Source organism: Pan troglodytes, chromosome 9, assembly GCF_028858775.2.
Source record: "Pan troglodytes isolate AG18354 chromosome 9, NHGRI_mPanTro3-v2.0_pri, whole genome shotgun sequence".
Taxonomy (NCBI): Eukaryota; Metazoa; Chordata; class Mammalia; order Primates; family Hominidae; genus Pan; species Pan troglodytes.
Window position 1 is genome coordinate 78,299,295 of NC_072407.2, and position 8,462 is coordinate 78,307,756.

Sequence of the window (8,462 nt, forward strand, 5' to 3'; positions counted from 1 at the left end):
GCATGGCCCTCTCAGCCTCCTGCACAAGGAGGGTGTCAGGATCGGTCTCCTCCTGGGGGCAGGTGCTGAGTGTGCTTGGCACCCGTGGGATCTGGGGGAAAGGAGGCTGCTCCCTGTCTGGTCTGTGGTTTCATCTCAGCCACCTGCACCCCAGGGCCTTGCTCAGCTGAGCCCAGCCCTGTCCCTCCCTGCCCGGCCCTGTCTGTCCCAGGAGCCCCAGTTCCCTAGGCCATTGTTCTCCCAACCCTTTACCCTGTGGCCCTCCCAGCCTGGAGCTCTGGAGACAATTCACATTCCATTCCGTGAATTCCACAGCCCCCACCCCTGCCCTCAGCCTCCTTCAAAGTGGCCGCTGGGGCTGGGGTCTGTCTTTGCAGAGGTGCCAGGCCACATGCCCCGCCCACCTCTACCAGCTATGCCGCCTCTGAAGTTCCTCCAGCGGCACTGAGGAGGGGCCCTGTGGTCGAGGGTGCAGTTAAACGAGGCCCGACCAGGTGGTTGAGCTCAGCTTGGCTGTACTTGTCTTCCTTGGACCTGCTGGGCACCCCCAGGTAAGTCACTGCACACCTGGACCTCAGTATCCCCCTCTGTAAAGTGGGGCAGAGACAGCAGGGCAGGGTGAAGACAGCAGGGTGGGGCAGAGACAGCAGGGCGGGGCTGAGACAGTAGGGTGGGGAGGAGACAGTAGGATGTGGCAGTCATGAGCATGGGCCTTGGAGTCAGACACCCCTGCTCCCACCTTTGACCTGAGCAGGTGGTCAGTCCTCTCCATGCCTTGGTTTGTATCCATCCAGTGGAGCGGACACCGGTACCTATCTCACAGAGGCTGTGGGCTTTAGATGGGTCCCACAGGTCCCCATCGTGAGGGACTGCATATGTGTCCTCCAAATTCCTATGTTGAAACCTTAACCCCCAGTGCAATGTTATTATGGGGCCACTCGGAGGTAATTAGGTCAGGAGGACGGAGCCCTTGTGATGGGTTAGTGCCCTTATAAAAAGAGACTCCAGGGAGCTTGCTTCATCTCGCTCTGCTCTCCACCATGTGAGGATACAAGGAGAACACAGCCATCTGCAAACCAGGAGGCAGGTCCTCACCAGACACTGACCTGCCGGCACCTGGAGCTCAGACTTCGAGCCTCCAGAAGTGCTAGCTCGTTGTCTAAGTCACTCAGTCTATGGGGATCTGGTGTAGCAGCCTGAGCAGACTAAGACACCACCAAGTTCAGGGCCCGGCCGAGGTGAGGCTCGAGGGGAACAGCTGTTTCTAAGGGGCCTTTCAAAAGCCCCCTCCCCAGTGTCACTTCCTGCTATTCTCTGCCCCGACACTGGTTCTCCATGTGGTGCTGCCATCTTGCCTTTCCTCATGCTGCCCCCTGCCTAGCAGGCTTCTCTCAGCTTGTCCAATCCTCACCTGCACGCACATGCCAAATGGGAAGGGCATCCATCTTCCCTAGGGATCTGCTGGGCCCCAGCTATGCTAATGTCTCCTACCTCCAATCTTCCCACCTCCTCATTCTCTCTGTGGAGCCTAGCGGGTGCCTAGCACTGTACGCCCACCACACTCTCTGGGACAGGAAACCCCTCCAGCACATCTCCTTGGCCAGGTTCCTGCCGGACAGAGACTTAATTTGCCTTACGATTCAGCTCCCCTCCTGAGCTCCTGCCCTGTGTCTGCCTGGCCTGTGAGCTGCTCTCAGGTGGTTCCCAGGCTGTTGGGGATGGCGGAAGGTGACACCCTCTGAAACACAGTGATCTGAGCATATAGGAGGCTGGGGTATCCAGGGAAGGGGACCTAACTCTGTGGGGAAATGGGCTGACCAAGGAAGGCTTCTCAGAGGAGGTGGCACTGAGCTGAATCTTGAAAGATGAGTAGGATTCATCAGATGGACAAGGGAGTGGGGGTTCCTGCCTCACAGTAGGAAAACATACACGAAGCCCCAAAGGCTGAATGAAGCCACCAGAAGGGCTGCAGAATGACACATCTAACCCTTCACTAGGAGGCAGCACAGGGTAGAAGGGTTGGGAGAAGAGCACTGGATTGTAGAAGAGGCCAGATAGAGCCAGGCTTAGGCTCAGGGGTGCTGCTGGAGAGATGCAATTAGTTGGCATTGCAGCAGGGCTCTCCTGGCTGCTGGCAAGGATGGCTTGGAACGGGTGAGACTGGAAGCCCAGAGCCCAGGGAGGGGCAGGGGCCCTGGCCTGCGCAGGAGCAAGGAGGTAATAAGGAGGCAAATTTTCAGGAGCTACTCAGGCTCTGCACCGAGCCCTTCTATACTCTCTGGCCATTTCTCCTGGGCAATCTTTATCTCTACCTCCCTGTATATCTCAGGCCTCTCTTTCCAGAGCCACAGGGGCCACCTGACATCTCACAGGCTCATCTACCTTCCAAGACCAGCTCATCACTTCTGGCACCCCTCTCTATAGTTGCCTCCCAAAGTCTCCCATCTCATACCCACGGCCCCCTGGGCATCAAGCTGGACATCTGGGAACAACCTTCAGCACCAAGTCTCCCCACCACTCATCTGGACTTGCAAAAGTCTCCTTACTGGTCTCACTGTCATCCAGGAGCCATGGTGAATTATTTAAAAATTCTTTTCTTCAGCCAGGCGCAGTGGCTCATTCCTATAATCCCAGCACTTTGGGAGGCTGAGGTGAGCAGATCACCTGAGGTCAGGAGTACAAGACCAGCCTGGCCTACATGGCGAGACCCCGTCTCTACTAAAAATACAAAATTAACCAGGCGTGGTAGCGCATGCCTGTAATCCCAGCTACTAGGGAGGCTAAGGCTGGAGAATCACTTGAACCCAGGAGGCGGAGGTTGCAGTGAGCTGAGATTGGGCCATTGCACTCCAGCCTAGGCAACAAGAGTGAAACTGTCTCAAAAAAAAAAAATCTTTTCTCCAGCCTTAGAGCAAGGCCAGGGCATGCTTGCCCATCATCCTGCTGCACAGCCCAGGCCCTGGCACAGAAAACTGCACACTTGGTCATCTCCGCTTCTGTTTTTCAAGGGTTTCTGACCCTACACAGAATGGCTGCCTCACCTCCCATCCTCTCTCCAGGCTCCTGTGCTCCAGCCACACTGGCCTTGAACCTGCTCCTTCTTGCCTCGGCCTCCACAAGCTTTTTCCTCTGCTTGGCATGCCCCTCCCCTGGCTCCTCCTCTGACAAATTTGCTCTCTTCCACCCCTCCCTGCAGAGCCATCTCCATGGTGGCCATCTGTGAGGCTATGACCATCTCCCACCAGGTTGTGAGTCCCATGAGGTCGAGGTGGCAGAAAGCAGCACCGCTCAGATCCCAGAGCAAGGCAAGCAGGGAGCTGTGCCTGCCTCGGGCCTAAGCCCTTGCCCAGGGCTGTCTTCAGAGCTCCTCTCCACCTCCTGGGGCAGGGCGGAGGCTGCTCCTGGCGGGCCCAACACGGAGAACCATCAGGGACTAAGGCAGAACCAGAACACAGGGATTTGCTCTCCTGCCAGCCCAGGCCTGCAACCCCCTCCTGCCCCTCACCTTCTCCTTAGAGTTCCCTGGGGCCTGAGAACCCAGCAGGGTTCCACCCACAGTGCCCCGAAGGGTCACTTCCCCGCCTGCTCCCCTGATGGCCTCCTATACCTATCAAGAGCTAACTCACACCTTACCCTCTTCTGAAGCTGTTGCTGCCCCTCAGGCAGGGCTGGTCACCAGCCTCAGGGCACCCTGTGTCATTAGCTCCCTACTAGTCAGCCTCCCACCCACCCGCCTATGCACACACCAGGTCTGGAGCCCCTTGGAGTCAGAGCCTGAGCCTGCTCCATCTCCATCTCTGTGTCTGCACTCCCAGCACGGGGACTTCAGTTGGGGTTGGTGTGGAACAGGGTGGAAGGTGGAAGGAAGGATGGATGAATAGCAGAATCGAAGGGATACTCTGATCTCCAAACAGCCCCAGCCAGTTCTCTTCCCCCTCTGGTACCTCCTGCTCCACCTCCTGGGCAGGAGAGCAGCAGACCTAGCCCTCCCATTGCCAGTCCTGATTTGTAGGGTCTCTGAGGTGGTGAAAGGAGTCTAGGCCCCTTTCCCCTTCCTGCTTGGCCCACGTGCACCTCCTGGAGTCTCAGCGCCAGAGAAACCCCCTCTGGAGGGAGGCATCTCTCAGCAATGTCAGGGAAGGGACACGGTCAGCTCGTTTGTCAGCCCTGCTGGTCAACACCTGCCCGCCTCACAGGGAGGGGCTGGCGCTGGCCTCCCCTCCGGGGCCTGTTTCCCTTGGAGCCCTTTCCCAGAGCTGTCTAGAGCTCCCCACGAGCAAGCCCTGTTCATTTCCTTCTGAAAATACAAACCACTTCCTGCCTTCGCAGAGAACTGCTCCGGTGAAATGGGCCATGGTCTCGGAGTCGTCTATGCACCACCCCCCACGACCCAGCTGGTCAGAGCTGTGCCCCCGCCTCCCCGACCACACAGTCAGCCCATCCACAGGCTCCGTCCAAGGCCTCCTGCCTATCCAGCCCTGCACAAAGGAGCGGGGCAGCAGCAGGGTGTTCTTTGATTCCACAGACCTCCAGCGACATCTCCTCTGTGCCAGGACCTCAGCTGCCCACAGGGAAGCCAAGTCAGCATGCCCTAGCACTGCCTATGGCTCTGCCAGCCTGGACACTGTCATCCCACATCCGGGTTTGCATCCTGACTCGGCCACTCCCAAGGCCATTTGGCCCCAGCAAATGCCTGGACCTCGGCCCCAGGTGCAGGGAGAACAGGGCTACGGGAGGAGCAGAGGAAGTAAGGTGTTTCTCACTGCAAAGCCCTCAACAAATAATAAGCAGGTGGCAAGGCCACAAATGCTTGGGGCTCAGCGAGCAGTTCTCTCTGGAAGGGGTGAAAAGGTTCACAAACCATGATGTGGAGAACAAGAGCCTGCAGCCCCTGGAGACCAGGACCTCGAGGTCTGCCCCCCACAACCTCTGCCCAGGATCCCAGTGTACAGAAGGGGACACTGAGGTCCAGAGCGGAGCATGACCTGTCTCAGGTCCCACACTGAATCATGGCAGTGCCTGGGGTGGAAGGGACCATCAAAGCTAGGTTCACTGCAGGTGCCCTCACAACCCTAGACAAAGGGGAAGAGGAGGCAGGAAGGGGAGGCTATGGAGAGGATGGGGGCCAGGGGAGGCACAGGGGTGAAGCCTGGGGCAGGGATGAGGGGGCAGCAGGTGAACAGATGTGCGATGCACACACACAGCTGATGACCCCTGGATGCCCCCAGGCCCTGCAGACTCCCCATGCCCATCCATCCTCAAACCCGCTCTCCCTGGGTTCTCTCAGAAATGGCACTTCCAGAAGCCCAGCCAGATGGTGGGCATCCCCTGAATGACCCGCCTTCCCTCCCTCCCCACAGTGAACTTGTCTACACCTCATGAAAACCTCTCCACGGTGATGATGTGAAGCGCCTGGAGCTCACACATTGCTGGGGGAGTATAACTGAGTACAAATACTTTGGAACACTGTGTCACACTTAAAGCTGAACATCTGCTATGAACCAGCAATCTACTCTTAGGGACATATCCAGTGGTGTGCTGGTAAATGTATAACAACCAGCTCCCAAAAAAAAAAAAAAAAAAAAAAAGTTGGGCGAGGTGGCTCACGCCTGTAATCCCAGCACTTTGGGAGGCCGAGGCAGGTGGATCACCTGAGGCCAGGAGTTCGAGACCAGCCTGGCCAACATGGTGAAACCCAGTATCTACTAAAAATACAAAAATTAGCCAGTCGTGGTGGCGGGCACCTGTAGTCCCAGCTACTCAGGGGGCTGAGGCAGGAGAATCATCTTTTTTTTTTTTTTGAGACAGAGTCTTGCTCTGTTGCCCAGGCTGGAGTGCAGTGGCGCGATCTCAGCTCACTGCAAGCTCCGCCTCCCGGGTTTATGCCATTCTCCTGAAGAATCATTTAAACATGCAAGGCGGAGGTTGCAGTGAGCCAAGATAGGACCATTGCACTCCACCCTGGGCCACAGAGTGAGAATTCCTTTAAAAAAAAAAAAAAAAAAAAAGGAAGAAAGAAAGGAAAAGTCCTGATTTGTAACATTTGCCAAATTCTATGGTGTCAATAATCCCACTGTGGCCTATTTGAAACTACCAATGCAATGCCCCAGAACGCAGAGTTGGGAAGAGATGCATGTAATGGACTCTTTTTTTGAGGCAGGGTCTCCCTCTATCACCCAGGCTGGAGTGCAGTAGTGCAATTTCGGCTCACTACAACCTCCGCCTCCTGGGTTCAGTTGATTCTTCTGCCTCAGCCTCCGGAGTAGCTGGGATTATAAGCGCCTGCTACCACACCCAGCGAATTTTTGTATTTTTAGTAGAGACAGGGTTTCACCATGTTGGCCAGGCTGGTCTCGAACTCCTGACTTCAAAGTGATCTGCCTGCCTTGGCCTCCCAAAGTGCTGGGATTACAGGCGTGAGCCACCGTGCCCCGTCACATGTCATGGACTCTTGCAAGCTGGCTCCGGCACATCACTGAATGTATCCCGCACACTTGTGTACAAATGCACCCCCATAGACAGGTTCTGGCATGTTCATAGCAGCACTGTTCCTAAAGCCCCAACCCAGACACTACCCAAATGCCCACCAACAGTAGAAAGGGAAAATCAATTGTGATCCCTTCACACAACAGAATGCAATACAGCAGTGAGAGTGGCCAGCCACTGCTACTACATGCAGCCCCATGGAGGACTCTCACAGATACAACTCTGAACGAAAGAGGCCAGGCGTGAACAGCACAGGTGGAACTGAGGAGTCCCAACCCAGGGCAGGAAGGGCACAAGAACATCGTCCTGTTTGTGGACTCACCTGGTAATTACCCGGATGTGTTCACTTTTGATAATTTATTAAGGAATATTTTTATGATTGGTGCACTTTCCTGTATGCATGTTATATTTCAAAAACAAGTTTTCATGAAAAAAAAAAGGAAACAAATACAAATGCTGTCTGCTGTCCCCTCCTGTCCTCCCATGCCCTTGCCCTGTGCAGGCCAGCACCGCATCCCCCTGGATGGCTGCCCTGGCCTTCCTCTCATGTGCTCACCTCCCCATACCTCCCACTCCCACTCCAAATTATAGTCGCCAGGCTTAGCAATAAAAGTGCACAAATGCCAAAAAAATTATTCACTGTTTATCAGAAATTCACATTTGACTGAGGGTCCTATGTTTGACCTGACAACTCTACTCCTGATGCGTGTTCAAACCCCGCCTCCTGAGAGGTCTTCCTCAAAGGCAAATTGGGCCATGTCCCTCCCCTTCCCTTGCTCCCCTCTGGCCTAGGACTCACCAAACTCCTTAGTATGATTTTTAAGACTCTCCATTTCCAGCCCCCTCCAGTGTTTTCCAGTCCCACACTCTAACTACACCAAACTTCTCACGCATTCATTCCTTCAAAAGATGTTTGCTGAGTGCTCGCTGTGTGCCAGGCCCTCTTCCCAGCCATACCGTTCCCTCTAGAGGACTGTCACTCTGCAGGTGCTGTTTTCCCTGCCTGCCTTCGGTGCCTTCCATAGCTGGGCACCCTGATGAACTCATCTTCAGAATGCAGGTCAGGCCTCCACCTCCCCCAGGGCACACCCCCACCCTCCTGACCTCAGTCTATGTTAGGGGCCCCTCCCTGGGGATCCTCTTTGTCCCAGCTCTGAGCACACCGCTTTGTCATTGTCATTGCCTGTGTCCACACCTGTCTCCCCACCAGACTGTGACTTCATCCTGGACGAAGGCCAGTTCTGACTCATCTCGGGGTCCCCAGCCCCGGCCCAGGGCCTGCAGAGGAGCTGGCACCAGGAAAGGTGCGTGGAGTGCGTGGGAGAATCAGTGATAAATGATCACAGGGAGCAGAGTCCTGGAGTTTTCAAGACGGTTCTGATTTCGGTTTCTGTCCAGTCGCTCCCATAAGAAGCCAGCTATGGCCAGACCACATGTCTCACCTGCTGGCTTAGAAAGCACAGTCTCCATCTACAGGAGAGGCATGGGACCTGGGGTGGTGGTGTTATATCCTGATGCTCCAGTTCTGCCTCTGCCCCAGGGGCTCCCTGCTCCCTCCAGTCCCCAAGCCTCAGTCCCAAATCTGTGACGGGGTCTGGGGAGACTGGGAAGTGTCTGAGGGTCCCTGCCATGCAGCCCTCTCACCCTCACTTGTCTTCTCTGAGCTGCCTCTGTGCCTCACGCTCGAGCGCCTTTGGCTCTGGGAGGTGAGACTGACAGCAGCAGAGGTGAAACCCCGGGTGCATTAATGGAGCCTGTGTTTACCCAGGCTGGGCCCGTAAAATGCCTCAAGCGGAACTGAGCTCGGCTTGCAGCTCCCGGGCATTGTCCCTTACGGCTATTGAACCTTGGAATGGACCACCCGGGTGGGCATCTCATTCCCTTGACACCTTGGAAAACTCCAAAGGGAAGCTTGGGAATGCCTTGAGGCAGAGGAGTAGACAAGGATGGGTTGCAGGGCTCAGGGCCCTGAGAGG

The 8,462-nt window shown here is 55.9% G+C and overlaps 1 long non-coding RNA gene across 2 annotated transcripts; it reads left to right on the top strand.

Annotated features, from left to right (window-relative positions):
- The first annotated feature begins 312 nt into the window (after positions 1 to 312).
- LOC107967349 (uncharacterized) lies at positions 313 to 7,094 on the top strand. 2 transcript variants are annotated; one of them, XR_001707691.3, is made up of 3 exons: positions 313 to 551; positions 4,330 to 4,911; positions 6,633 to 7,094. It is a non-coding gene; the product is annotated as an uncharacterized LOC107967349 (long non-coding RNA). The 2 variants fall into 2 exon arrangements; XR_001707692.2 differs by lacking the exons at positions 4,330 to 4,911; positions 6,633 to 7,094 and adding an exon at positions 2,330 to 2,601.
- The last annotated feature ends 1,368 nt before the right edge of the window (positions 7,095 to 8,462 follow it).